The 14,358-nt window shown below is 40.3% G+C and overlaps 1 protein-coding gene across 1 annotated transcript in view; it reads right to left on the bottom strand.

Annotated features, from left to right (window-relative positions):
• The window catches only part of LOC115013452 (axin-2-like), a 47,907-nt gene that overhangs the window by 27,112 nt on the left and 6,437 nt on the right, over positions 1 to 14,358 (bottom strand). Inside the window, exon 2 of the mRNA XM_029439794.1 lies at positions 5,327 to 5,384. The gene's annotated coding sequence lies outside the window, so the exon portion shown is untranslated. The remainder of the gene's footprint in view (positions 1 to 5,326; positions 5,385 to 14,358) is intronic.

The following is a 14,358-nucleotide window of genomic DNA, read 5'->3' as shown; positions in this document are numbered from 1 at the left end:
GAGGTGCTGAATTAAAACAATTTGGCAACTTTGGATGTCGTAGTTTGTGCTTTTCATTTGGATTGCATTGTACCGTAAATGCACTCATTAATACCTGTTGCTTGGTCGGCCAACAGAGACACAGATGCACAACGCTTCTAATGTGATCAGATTAAATGGCTGATATCAGTTGTCATCGGGAGCATAGATTTAAAGTTATATGGCCCTACTCTACCTCCAAATCGGCTCAGTAGGCCGTTATCATCTTTTGGTAAGTTGGATCACAGCAGGGAGTTTCAAAATTGTTAGGCGGTGACCTATATGGCTTTAGTAATTATGACAGGAGCAAAGGAGGAAGTCAGGTGACGTAGCATAAAGAGCGACAAAGTCCGCATTAGTAAGAGGTTGCGGGTGGATGAATGGGTCAAACAAACACCGGAGTCTCTCCCAGCAGGCCGCTGTTCATGTCCTGTGTGAAACCAAAAGTCAACAGTTGACTTTCTTACATAACTAAACTTAAGTAGCAAACATGCTTATTTGAATTCATACAATGATATTTAAACCTAACCAAGAAGTTTTGTTTCAGTTCACAACGTTACCCACGTTTAAAAATACGACTGTTCACAACGTTAGTGCAGTTTGCCCCTTCCGAAGCATTATAATGGTAGTGATAACAACTGATAATGGCCATTTATAACAAATGGCTTGCTTGCCATTTGGAAAACAAAAATAAATCCATCCACTGTTCATCACACCAACACTTTCCTTTTCTACTGCCATCAGCCAGTAATGCCTCGTCCAGTCCAAAATTGGGAAGTCCTAACAGTAGGGCAGGAGAATAACAGAGACTGTGGGAGTGAAAAGGTCAACAGAGTTCACCAGCCCTCCCATTAATGAGTAGCAGCACCTTGGAGTGGAGCAGAGAGAAAGGCCGCCAATCATTGCTGCTCCTCCAGCGCTGCTGAAATGTGTCAACAAAGCAGTGTGAGAGGAAGCATGCTCCACTGTTTGCCCTCCCACACTTGAAGATCATGGGATAGGTGGAAGAAAAGATAAAGGGTGTAGAAGGAGAGGGTTGCCCAAATTCAGGAGACACCCTCACCCTTCCACCAACCCTCCCCCTCCTCCTCCCTTTTAGAATAAAATCCAGTGCCATAAAATGTAAGAGCGGGCAAACAGCTCCTCCCCAGCTTGTCGGGGAGTTTGTTTTAAAGTGGAAATGAGGCTGATGGCGCACTTGGCGATTAGCCCCGCGGCTAACATGAAAGGAGAGGAAAAGACAGCTGCTAATTTTCTCCTTTGACCTTTGGCTCCCGCTGGTATTTCATACAAGCGCTGATTTATGGAGGAGCCTAACAGCTCACTGCTACTGGAGGGATTACCGTAAGAGAAAGAGGGAGGGAAGAGAAAAAGAAGCTGACCCCTAGGACTCACAGTATCTCAATTAATTAATTTCATCTTTTTGTTTCTATCGCTGTCCTTTTTACTTCATATGTCCTTCTCCTCTTACCCATATCTCTTTGTCGGTTTTCCTTTGTTTCTCTGTCTGTCTGCCTTGCTGGATTTTCAACTCTTTATCTATTTCCATCTTTTTTTGTAGTCTGTTTCTGCCTGCATTCATCCAGCCCACCGTTCCACCCATGCTTTTTCTATATACCCACTTTAAAATAAGCACTTACAGGTATATGTATGAGACTCTTTGCAGTGTCACACTCAGTATCATTACAAACTATCTTGTTTTAAAACAAACCCAGACATCCTGACGCCCTGTGGTCAAACATAATAAAGAAGACACCTTTCTCTGAGCAGTAGATCTTTCTCCTTCACCGTACAGAGGCAGTTGTGAATACGGATACATGTTGTGTCCCAGCACTTTAACTGCAGAAAGATCCGATCAAAGTCAGTTTCATGCAAATCCCATGTATGGATGGCTCCCATGTAAGGAGGCCCCAAAATGCCTCTGGGGCAGCTAAGACCCAGGAAGTGTAGATCCGGCAGCATATTCTCTTCTTCCCCTCCTCTCTCTCTCGACTATTGCCCCCCTATTGTTCCCTATTGTTTGCCAAAGGGGGGAGAGAGGGGTGCAGGGAACAATTAAAAAAAGTAAATCACTTGAAATCCCCTTTTTAACTATTCTGCTTGGCTATATGGCTTGCAACCGTTGTTTCTATTATGATTTAGTGTTTAAAACTGCGACAGTAGAAAATAACTTTCCCTTGAAGCATAATTGAGAAAACAGTTTAGTTGTGTGGGACTGTAATTTTGTAGCAGTCATGATTAAAATGTTTCACTTGTAGCAGGTGAAAATGATCACGAGTCCTTTAGCTTTCATGGCTGATTTATCTTAAGACAACGAAAGCATTTGTTGATGCTGTGAAAGTGGATAAAGTGGCTCACGGTGCTGTCCATTTGGCCTTTTTTTGGCTGAAAGTGCCCCTCTGGAATCTAATTTTATTTTTAGTGAAATTATTATTTTGTTGCCTCTACTGCTGTTACACGTTTAAACCACAATTATTTAGTCTTGTGTCGACACTAGTAGGTAAACTTCATTTTCAGCCTTTCAGCTGTCCATACCAGTAATAACTTATCTTACATCCAAGTCTATTATTTTTCCATCAATGTATCTAAATGCTTCTGAGCACAAGCTTAACATATCTGTGTAAATGAAGTTTCAGTTTGAAGGCTGCACATTGATTACAGTGTTAGTGGGTTCCCTTGTTTTAATCCAGACACTTGCCCTAAAACATCTGCGTACGTCTCTGGAACTCAGGGCAGTTTTGCTTGTTTTAGAACGTTTCTATAAATGAGCATACACATGTGCGCCAGTCAATATTAAAATTCAATATGGATCTTAATCCCAGATCAAATATACGTTGAATCGTCATGAATATATTCAATTGTTATGTTATGTTAAATGTATAGTCTGTAGTTTCTTGGTTTAGCTGATGTTGCAAATTGAGCTGCCGTTATACAAGAAGTATCATCATCATCATCATCATCATCATCATCATCATCATCATCATCATCATCATCATCATCATAATCAACATCAACACTTGGAGCAAGACAATAGAAAATCCATATTAGTTCTGAAAACAAGATGAATTATCTTAGTTTGTTCACTTCCTTAAAGAAAATAAGACTTTAGAATTCATACATTAAAGACACAAGTAATAGCTCAAATGGAGTTTCTATGCTTGTTGGTTTATTTGTTCCATACAGAGAAATTCCTTTAACATTACCACAAACAACAAAGCTCAGTTTTCCAAGACAAAACACATCAGTAAAATAGAAAATAAATAATACCAGGAAGTAAAAGAGTCACAACAAGAGCAGCTCACCCCCAGCCAGACTCAACAACTACAACACAATTTGGAGGCAGATGTGCAGCATGTTGAATGGTTGATAGAGATTACCCAAATACTAACTCAACCGACAATTATCATGATATTCATAGTGCCTTTCGTTTTAGGGTTCGATTTGTTCATTTAAGAGAAAGCATGCAGAGTGTTGACCCCATAATCAATCAAATAAATACAATTTAAACCAATAAACGTAATACATATACATATATAAAATATATATATCAGACTAATAATAACAGACTGAATAATGAACAATCTCTCTCTCTCTCTCTCTCTCTCTCTCTCTCTCTCTCTCTCTCTCTCTCTCTCTCTCTCTCTCTTCCCACCTTCGTCAGGTCATTAGCAGAGTGATTACAGTGGGAGAGAGGGCATCCATTAAGTAAAGGCAAGTTTGTGTGTGTGCGTGTGTGTGTGTGTGTGTGTGTGTGTGTATGTGTGTGTGTGTGTGCACAAACTGTGCCTGTCTGTGATCACCATGTGAATGTGCACATGCATGTGTGTGCCTAACTGTGATCACAATGTGTGTGTATCAATCACTCCAGTGTGGGTGACGACGAGGAGCTGTTTGTCTTTCTCATAAAAGGGAAAGGGATCAAAAGGGCTGGTCTACCAGCTGGACCTTCAATCACACTGGGACAACGTGACTTTAGAGCCCTGGGCAGCTGGAGCTTTGGGGACTAATGGCGTGTGTGTTTCTGTGTGTGTGTGTGTGTGTGTGTGTGTGTGTGTGTGTGTGTGTGTGTGTGTGTGTGTGTGTGTGTGTGTGTGTGTTTGAACCCTTTTAATCATAATCCCTGCACATTTTCCATTTCCAGATTCCGCTCTTACCCTATACTTTATAGGATAATTTGGGTTTATTAAAACTTGGGTCTTATATTTGGCCACCATTTATATCAGTTATGATAACTTTGTACTTCCCAATTCACTGATATCTGGGAACAAGGCGGTATCGCTTCAACAAAGATTAATCTGCCAATTATTATCTCAATTATTGCATTTATTAATGGATCGTTTATTAAATAAAATGGAAACAATCATGAAAGAAGCTCATCAGAATTCCCCAGAGCCCAAAGTGACGTCTTTAAACTGTTTGTTTTGCACAAAGGTGAAATGTAACGAAGTACATTTACTCAAGTACTGTACTTAAGTACAATTGGTTGTCTGGCATCAGAAGGTCGGGGATTTGATCCCTGACCCAGCAGCATAAACTGTATGTCAGTGTGTCTTTGGACAAGCTACTGAACCCCACCTTGTATGGCAAGTTTTGGTATTTTTACTCGAAAATTGGGGCAAATGATTACTTGACTATCAAAATAGTTGCAGATACATTTTCTTAAATTAGTTTAAATCGATTAATTGATGCAGCTCTAGGTCAAAGTTGAACTAAGAAGTCTTTCTGTAAGCTATGATGGATGATGACAAAGGCCGGTTTGATAATCATTTTAAAGTTGATCCTGTTTTCTTTCTTCCAAATAAGTTTGGCCAAGTTTGTTAAAAGTTACAATCGTTTGAGATTGTTGACATGTTATCATGTCCCCAGATCCCAGCACTGAGCTCTGTGAAACCAATATAAAAATTATGACCAGAAGTATGAAAATGAGACCAAAATTGAAAAAGAAACTGGAATAATGCATTCATTTGATTCTGTAAGATATTTGAAGTTAGTGGCTTGACAGCAGGACTACCACACTAATATGGAATTATTCCTCACAGTGTAATCACAGCATCCCAGGTTCATGTCTGGCTAAGGACCTTTGATGCATATCATCCACCATCTCTCTCCCCTAAATTCCTGTCACTTCTCTACAGTATGATATCGAATACATGCAAAATAAATAGTTAAAAAATACTTGACACAAAAAAGAATGACGACATTCATTCACATACCATAAACAAGCGTTTCAGGGTGATCATATTTCAGATGGATTGTGTGAAAGCTTGAATGACTGAAGCCGACGTTAGACAATAAACATGTAACTTACCCATTGCTGCTTGTAAACTCTATGCTAATGATGTTTCCTCCAGTACATTAGCCACCACCTGTAAGAAACAAACAAAACAGTTGTTATTTACAAGTAAACCAAAAATGTATTACAAATCCTGTTATGTTTTATGACTTTGAGCAAGCTGGGTCATCTACAGGTTATTCCCACAGCAGCCGTGTTGCCATAAACATATTTTAATGCACGTATCGCAATAAAAAAGCTGTATGGAAACGATTTGATAAAGTTGATAAAACGTAATCAATTGCAGGAAAAGTTTTTACACTTGCGTGAGGTGGTTTTTGCCTTTGTCAAAAAAGAGTTGATGCTTTGGATGGGAAATGGGAACGCCTTTGCAAAATAAATTAGAATTCCCGTGCAATAGAATCATTGCATTAAATTGACTTTATCCCCGGACAGCATGAAACATGACTAATACTAGCTGACAATTGAAACATATTCCTGAAGAGCCCTCTCTATCCTTCTCTCATAGATGGGTGGCTGAGGAGACCTGTTTTATTGCCGCTTCGCAACCTCTACTTCTTCTACTCTATTTAATGGAAGATTACAGCCATGTGTTAAGCGTTGCCTATACTGCCAACTTCTGTCGAAACGAAACTTCGCCAGGTTTATTCGCTCCAAGCCAGGGAATAAACTTGCAATTTTTTGCGTGCAAAATTTCAAAAGTTTGCTTGAAACTGGCTTGACAATTGACTGAAACACGACTACCGAAGCTCATTTGTTGCTGGCTGTAACCCAGTAAGCTGTGGGATAATCTGTGAAATGGCACACACTTGTGTGTTTAAAATAAATACTAGCTGCATGTTGTCAAATGAACAGGAATGCACAAGCTACTGAAACCAGAGTTCAGCAGCTACACAGACGAGGTGAGAGCTCAACATTCTTGCCAAGACATTCCACAGACATAACTTATCATATTTCCTCTCAAATCCCCTCCGAGCTCCAAAGTTCCAAAATGTCACCCTACTTGATTTTCTGCCGGATATGAATCACCTCTCTGCTTCACAAAGGAGAGAGGATTTCACTTGCGCGTGTGTGAGCACATGCATGTGCACATATGGGAGTGTATGAATGTATGTATTTGTGTGTGCATTCCTTGAAGCAGCAAGATGAAAGCTGCAGGAGAGGCATGACTGCAGAGTTTTAAGATCTTGACACGCCTGTTGTACCTGTCGTGTTAACAGTTTTTGTCTCGGAGCCTTGTCCGGACTGTCCCTTGTTCTAAGAATATCAATTTAGGCTCTGAGATTTACTTAATTGGTGATAAACTGTGATTAAAAAAAGCAACTGCAACAAATACTTAAACAATGGAATCAGTATATATGCTGTATCTCTGGTGTTTGCTTTGACTTGTGTAGTTATTTGGTAAAAGAGTTCTCTGTACTGCTAGTACACAAGTGTTCTCCAGGGGCTGAACTCTTAGTACTGACAGACACGATCTGTACGGGTAATTTGATTGGTTCAATATGTGTGTACACTAAACATAGTAGTTCATTATATATATTGGAATTCCAATGGCCAAACAGGCTGAAGGGCTGACGTTCTTAGCGGATGATCAGTACAGATATGTTTACACTGTATCCAACCAACCAACTAGTCAATATGTTCAAAAGAGAATCACAATTCATAACCTATTAAATTGGAGTCTTTGCATCCAATAAGCCTACTACCATACACTTAGACAGCACCGCAGCAGAGCGAGGTAGAGTCCCGTTTTTATTGGAAGTCAGATCTCTATGATTTTATTTGGATTACACAATGGTTATGATTGGATACAGGTCCAACATGTTAGACACCATAGGCTTAGACATTATCACCAACGTTCTAAGACCGTAATACTGATTTACACGTTATTACTTTATAACCATAACATCTGAAAGTGGGGGGACAAAAGTCTCCCTATATTCCGGCGCAAGTGGTTCGGTCCCATCTGTGACTTGAGCACAGGGCTTTGATGTGCTCCAGTTAGTAACACTCCTCAGTTGACTGATTTTGGAGTCACTTGGAAAAATGTTTACTTCAAATATCTGTTTCAACAGACATGCTAATAAGTAAAGTAGGTTCACGGAGAGAAGCGACAAAGGTAAAAAACAACAAATCTTTGAGACATCTGTGTACTGAAGGTAATATAACCTGTTGAGGATACAAGGAGTGGGGGCATCTGTATGTGACATGACATCACCCAGTCTGTTCCCTGTCTTTTTCGAGGACTCAGTGGGTAAACAGGTTTTGAGGCAAGGTTTCAAAACCACAGATCAAAGGAGGAGGTGTGTTACAAATGAAGTGAATTACAGGAGAGGAAAGAGATAACCGGTGTGGCGACTGCACTCCTGCCAAGAACCTTTCTTATAAACTCCTTCAAAGGATGAAGAGAGGTTGATGCAACATCTAAATATGCTCTACTGGGTGTTTATGTAAGCTGCTCTGTTGTTGCCTTGTATGTCCAGTTTTAGAGATTGAAAGATTAGAATATGTACTCTGTGGAGTTAGATCGTGTTTGAAGTGAAGACTCAGACAAAGCTTTCAAAGCCTGTTGTGTAATTTAAAAAATGCATGGTCACCAAACTTAGAATAGTGAGAAGTTGGTGGAAGATTGTTGACCCTGCAGCAGTGATAGCTAAATGCATGGAAGCAGCTTAGGAATGGTTTCAGACACATTCTTTAGGCAGCCTCAAAAAAGGTTGCTTTTTTTTTAGTCCCTTTGGAATCTGAATGATATTTCAGTCAAAAGGCAGAGAGCAAAAGCCTGTGGTTGTGTGGGTGAAATTCGGATACCATCCAATGTTCAAAGCCTTGAAATACATATGCCACACAATGTTAAAGCATTCCTTTTCACAATTTACAATGCATAAACATGATGGTTTACAGAGGCCCAGGGTGATTATTTGCACAGAGGTCTAGTTTCAGCTATTTCAGGTTTTCCTCAGGCTGCCCCACGATGCCGCCCCACAAAGTGATTCTTGAAAGTGTTAAACCACAGGCCCCCCAGTCTTGGGGAACACGAAACACTGACTGTTTAGACTTCAAATGTCCAACACAGATTGTCCAGACAACACAAGCTACAAAGAGCAACTCACGCCTGTATGAAAAGAAAACAAACTTTTTGAGCATTTGTGGGCATCCCTTCGTCCATTCCTCTAATATGACAGCGTTTCAAGAGAGGTCTGCTTAAAACACAGCACATGATCATTTGTATATCAATGACTCACCCTGTGGAACCATGAATTCTTGAAGAAAACTGACCATCCAAAAACACTTCCGCATACACAGTCTCAAGCTCGCTCATGAGCGCTACTCGTCCGCGCGATTCCGAAGTGTTCGATATAGTTTTGCTGTTGTTAAACGCGGTCGCCATTTACTTCAATTCAAGGTCATTCAAGTTTATTTATATAGCACATTTCAACAACAAGGCAATTCAGAGTGCTTTACAAAAACATTAAAAGACATAGTACAAAAGAAACACATTATAAAATGATCATTTAAATACGATTTAAAACAGTGATTAAATACCCAAGATAATAGAAATAAAAACAAGCTAAAGTAGAATCAGACAGGAATAAAGTAACAGTGCAGTGCAAGATATGAATAATTCAGCCTTGATTCAAAGTGAGAGATGCAGCGGACACTGTTACAGTAATCAAGTCTACTCAAGATAAATGCATGGACAAGTTATTCTAAATCCTGCTGAGACATAAGTCCTTTAATCCTTGATATGTTCTTAAGGTGATAGTGGGCTGACTTTGTAATTCAAGACTTTTCTCCGTTGTTGGCTTCTTCGTTCACCGTGGAGACATGAGAAAGAAACTAAGGATTCAAGGTAATGCAGGTGAGTAAATGATATACAAATGGTCATTTTTGGGGTTGAAGTATTCATTTAATATATAAAGGTAAGCAGCACAGCATTATATTGTTCCTCATGAAAGAGATGAAATATAGATCGCACACTGTGTAAGTTCCAGTCTGACAAGTTGAACTTTAAAACTCGACGTTGCTCTGGGTCATGTATTCATGGCACCGCCTTTCCGCACATACAGAACATGAACTTACTGTCAGCAGCTCTGATAACACAAGAGAGAATGCGCCAATTTCTCATTTTTCAAAAGTTGTGAAAAACCTAAGCAGAGCAGCATCTCCACAAGGGCCCCACTGATGTATCTTGAAAGACTGCGACTTCTCAGTTTGCATTTGATTCGGTGTCTTTTTAGCAGCCACGCGAGAAAGCCAGTTATGGGAAAATTGCAAAAAGGAGAGACAGGACGAGCTCCTGGGCCTTCAGAAGTCTTGTCAAAAAGCCTTTCCTTTCCATGCTTTGTCCCACTGATATTCATCTTGCCAGTTGAAAAGTGAAGACGGCAAAAACTTTGGGCTTAAAAAGAACTTTTCAACTTCTAAGAGACATCTCGCAATAGGACTGAGTATTTGAAAAAAGAAAAAGCCTGAAACAGTAGGTATGGAAGGGACTTCCAGGAGAATCAGATACCGCTTTTGGAAAACGGAGTGACGATGAATATGGCATTGTCCTCTGGTGAGAAGAGGATCCAGACACGTACAGAGAGTGTTGATTCTGCAATGCTTTGTGTGCTCACATCCATAAAATCAATGTGACATATCACAATAAACATATACTTAAACTTTCTATATTTTCTCAGTCAAAGTGTCTGAGTGTGAGACAGACACAGACAGATATAATAGAAAGAGAGAGATTGTGTGTGTGTGTGGTGAATGTGTTTTTATGTATCAGCTACAACCATCAGAAACACCTTGTTAGACAGAATTCTTCTCAGAACTGTCGTCCTGCAGGGTGCTGTTAAAAGAAAAGTTTAATAAAGTTTGATCACTATTCATTTCATCTCAAAGATCAATGTGGGCCTTTCAAAATGTGCAGAGCAAAAACTTTCACTCAACATCTTTTTACCTCAACTCTACTTGTCTCTCAAAAGAAAGCTGACTTCATCACCGCACCTCGAGAGTTTGACGAAAATGAACGCTAAGCTCTTGAATCCTTTCTTTCTTTCGCTCAATGGCAAAATGAATAAATGATATTCCTCCCTTTAATCGACGCACTCAGCGATAACAAAGAGACTTTGAGACACTTTGAGGACACCTAACGATCAGAAGCATCAGGAGGTGCTCTTCGTTTTCGTTGACGGACAGGCAGATCAAAAAGCGAGCCCCTTAAACACTTCTACCCACTTTAGAATAATCTCGCTTTTCCCCTCTTTCAAGCACAAAGTGGGAAGAGAGAATAAATGTTTCATCTTTACTCTCTTCTCCGGTTTCAAAGTTATTTTGCCCGTGATAAAGCGCTCTGCATTGACGACTTCGAAGGTGCCTTGTCTCTTGAAAGAAGTGACATTTCATCTATATATAGTGTTAGAGTGTGCTTCAATTTAACTTTGTCTGGCGCACAGCGTGTCTAGCGTTGATGTGGCTGACAGCTGCTGGTTGAAAGACACGGGGAAAGTACTGAAGATTCAAATGAAGTTTTGCCATGACGACAGGGGCTTGATGTATGCTAATCAATCGATGGGGTAGAAAATATGCTTGCTGGTGGGGAGAGAAAAAAAATGTAAAAAATGTGAGTGACAGAAACTTGTCAGACAGCACTCACGGAGATATCAAAAAGTCACAAAGTTTGCGTCGCCACACAAGAGCCCAAATCGCATGTGGTATATGCTGCAAAAGGTTTGACTTGAAATGCATTGCATTTGATATAAAGGAAAAGAAATTGGGACAATTCTCCATATGGTGTGGCAGCAAGCAAGATTATTCTTTTTCTTTTTTTTACATGGGAGGGGGGCGAGCTTTGTCTCTGTGACACCTACGGTGAATTCCTGAGAAGATTCTCTGTCTAGGTCTGTCTGAGCCTCTTCCATCCTTCAAAGGACACGAGCTATAGGATGTTGAATTTACTTCACAAAAGACCCTGAACTGTCTCAGCAAGTAAAGGTATAACAGATGATCAAACAGACACATCAGATCAAATATATCAAACATCTATGTCCAATAGAACCGATTGTGAAAGATGGACACGAAATCTGCATTAAAAACATTCAGTCAAGGCTAAAAATATTCTTTTGCGACAGTTTATCAGAGATGTTTAGAAGCTTAGTATTATCGCAGCCAGATGCTTACAAGTTTACCACCATGGGGCGACTCTCCAGGCTACCTGACTTGGAGAATTTCGGTAAAAAAACCGCAACATGTGAGCTGCTGATGTTCATTTTAGCTTTCAGCTCAGCAGCCGGAGCTTTCAGAAAAAAAGAATCTACTCCAGATGTGGATCCCTGTGGAATTCCAGGAAACGCACACTATCTCCACTCATGTGTTCATCCACATCTACAGTACGCCTCATATGTGTCAAAAACAACATGTTAAGATGACTGAGAGAGCAAATTGAATCACCAGCGAGTAATGGCAAAGACACGCCACTCTTAACTTCTCTCGTTTCATCTCTTAAATGTGGATTCATCAGAGTATTTCTGGGCTATTTGGATCGTTTTAACTGCGTGTTGTTAAGCCGCTACATGTGAAGATTTAATCATGCACCTCTGTGTTAACCAAAAGAGGCCCACATCATTAAGACAAAACAAACATGGGAGTGTCATAAAAATTTAAAGCCTACAGAGGAGAGGGGGCCTTTTTTGTTGAGGTCACGGACGCTCTTCCAAACTCAATGTTAGAACAATAAATCCTCACATACTAACAATCCTGCTCATGTCTGGCTCATATTGACTCATACAGAACAGATTTGTTCATGTTGGCACACACAGACACACACAAGGAGCTATGTTATCACCAAATGTGATTAACGCTGTAAAACGATTAACATCAGGGTATTTATTCAAATCTAGACATCAAACACATTCTTTCTTCTTTTTTATCTGTACGGATCACAGAAGTTGCTGTCAGGGGAGAAAGGCGCCTTCCGATCAGCTCAGCGTCCAGCACGGTCGGGCAAACAAGGCCTGCGCTTTCAGCACGACCCTCTCGCTCTCTTTCATCATTTACAGAGGGAGCGTGCCGCGCCAGCGCCGCCCTCCGCGAGCACAAGGCCGCTCACTGTCAGACGGACAACGGACAGTAGAGCTGGAGGTGGCAGTGGACTCATTGTGAAGGATGATGTCACCAAACATGAGACCCCGACACTGCCAGACACCAAGCACAGGGTCAGCGGGTCAAGAGCGAGGGCGGACGGCGAAGTGGTAACGGCGACACAGGGCTGCAGGGTCGTGAATGGAAAGTGTGTGTGTGTGTGTGTTCATGGTGCAGCTGGAAGCTATACACACTCTTAGGAAAAATATATACAGTCAACAGAAGGAATGAAGGAGATCCAAAAGAGAGGCAAAAGCTGAACTTTGTGGGGATGACTGTGAACGAGGCAGTGAAGTGATCAACTCTCAGTTATATTATACCAATATTCTGTCTATGTGCAGCATCATAGATCACTAATCAATAACTCGAACACTTACACACATCAAGGGGAGACACTACAGGTGAATAGGGTGAACTTGATAATATATGTCACCATGACACTTCCCCAGTTGATTACTTACATTAAGGCAATTATTAAGTTTTCTGTTGAAATATGCAAATGAGGCATTATTTTATTAAACATGTGCTCATTTATTAAACAGTTCCAGGAATCTGAACAATAGATAAAGCCAAGATTTAACATTCTTGTATATTTTGTTGACATATTATTCAAAGGGCTCCACAGAGGGAATTTTGGAATCTCTTTTTATCGCTTCATAAATCAGAATATACGATCAACATCCATAATTATTTTTGCAAAAATTGATTTTTGCTCCATAAATCAGGCTCTGAATGATGAACAAACCCCTCAGTAAAAACCTTCACTATATAGACAGGAATGAAACTGGAAAGTGTGGTGTATGTAAGCGCTACTGAAGTGGAGATTTCTGCCTCAGAGTTTGAGACAAAACGCCCTTTAAAGATATGTATCGTACAATTCCATCCATTGTGCAAGACACTACAGGTGAAGAGGGTAGAGCATGGTTAACTAACAGATGTCACTATTAAACTTCCCCAGTTGATTACTTACAATAAGACAATCATTGTTTTGTGTTACAAGTTTTACAATCCACACACACAAATAGACAAAGTAAAATAAACCCCTAAATATGTATCTGTGTACGTTTTCTTTCCACTAGTTTGAAAGAAGACATGTCATGTGATGTCTTCTCCTGTCGTGTCCTTAATTTCTGTTTTCCGGCTCCAGTATGGCCTATGAGCAGTTATAACCTCGATCTATACAGTAGACAGGAGGCAGGATGAGCTCAACATGTATTTCTCCTTTTCCCAGTTAGATAACAGAATTATTTTGAGAGTTTAGTTCAATAGTTTTGAGATTTCAACACAGAGCAGAGGGGGGTAAAATGAAAGTGTCGGATATTCTTGAGGAACGCAAAAGGCATTTTAAATCAGACTATTAGGGGCCTCTCCTCAGATGCGGGCCCCCTAGTGGCACTTGATTGTACTTTAACTGTGATTCTGAGGCATCAAATCATTTATCACTTTGGATGTTTCACAGGAGTGATGATGGGAGCTTTGCTGAGGAAGAAGTTGCACACAAATAGCGACATAGTTGCTATGCTGCATAAGGTGCGTAACTACGGAGACATTGCTTGTTTGTATGTGTGGGAACATCAAAACAGTTTTAATTGTGGCTAATCCTGGACTAAGATTATTTCTAATGGGAAATCTTCAGTGGAGATGCTCCGACTCAATTTCCATCTGGGATTATTGAACTCTTTCATTCACAGGCTTATATCGCAGTGTGGATAATCAGCTTTTACTGCCTTGGCTTGCCATTAAAAAAACATGGAAATATGATATATATGGTGTAAACACACATGCTGGTGTGCACCCCCACAAGCACACACACACACACACACACACACACACACACACACACACACACACACACACATGCACTTGTTTATCTACTGTAATGTGGTGATACTGTAACCTTGCTGGATGTGAATTTG

This window comes from Cottoperca gobio, chromosome 1 (assembly GCF_900634415.1).
Source record: "Cottoperca gobio chromosome 1, fCotGob3.1, whole genome shotgun sequence".
Lineage (NCBI taxonomy): Eukaryota > Metazoa > Chordata > Actinopteri > Perciformes > Bovichtidae > Cottoperca > Cottoperca gobio.
The sequence above is the reverse complement of the archived record's forward strand: the minus strand, read 5'-3'. Positions and strand labels throughout refer to the sequence as shown.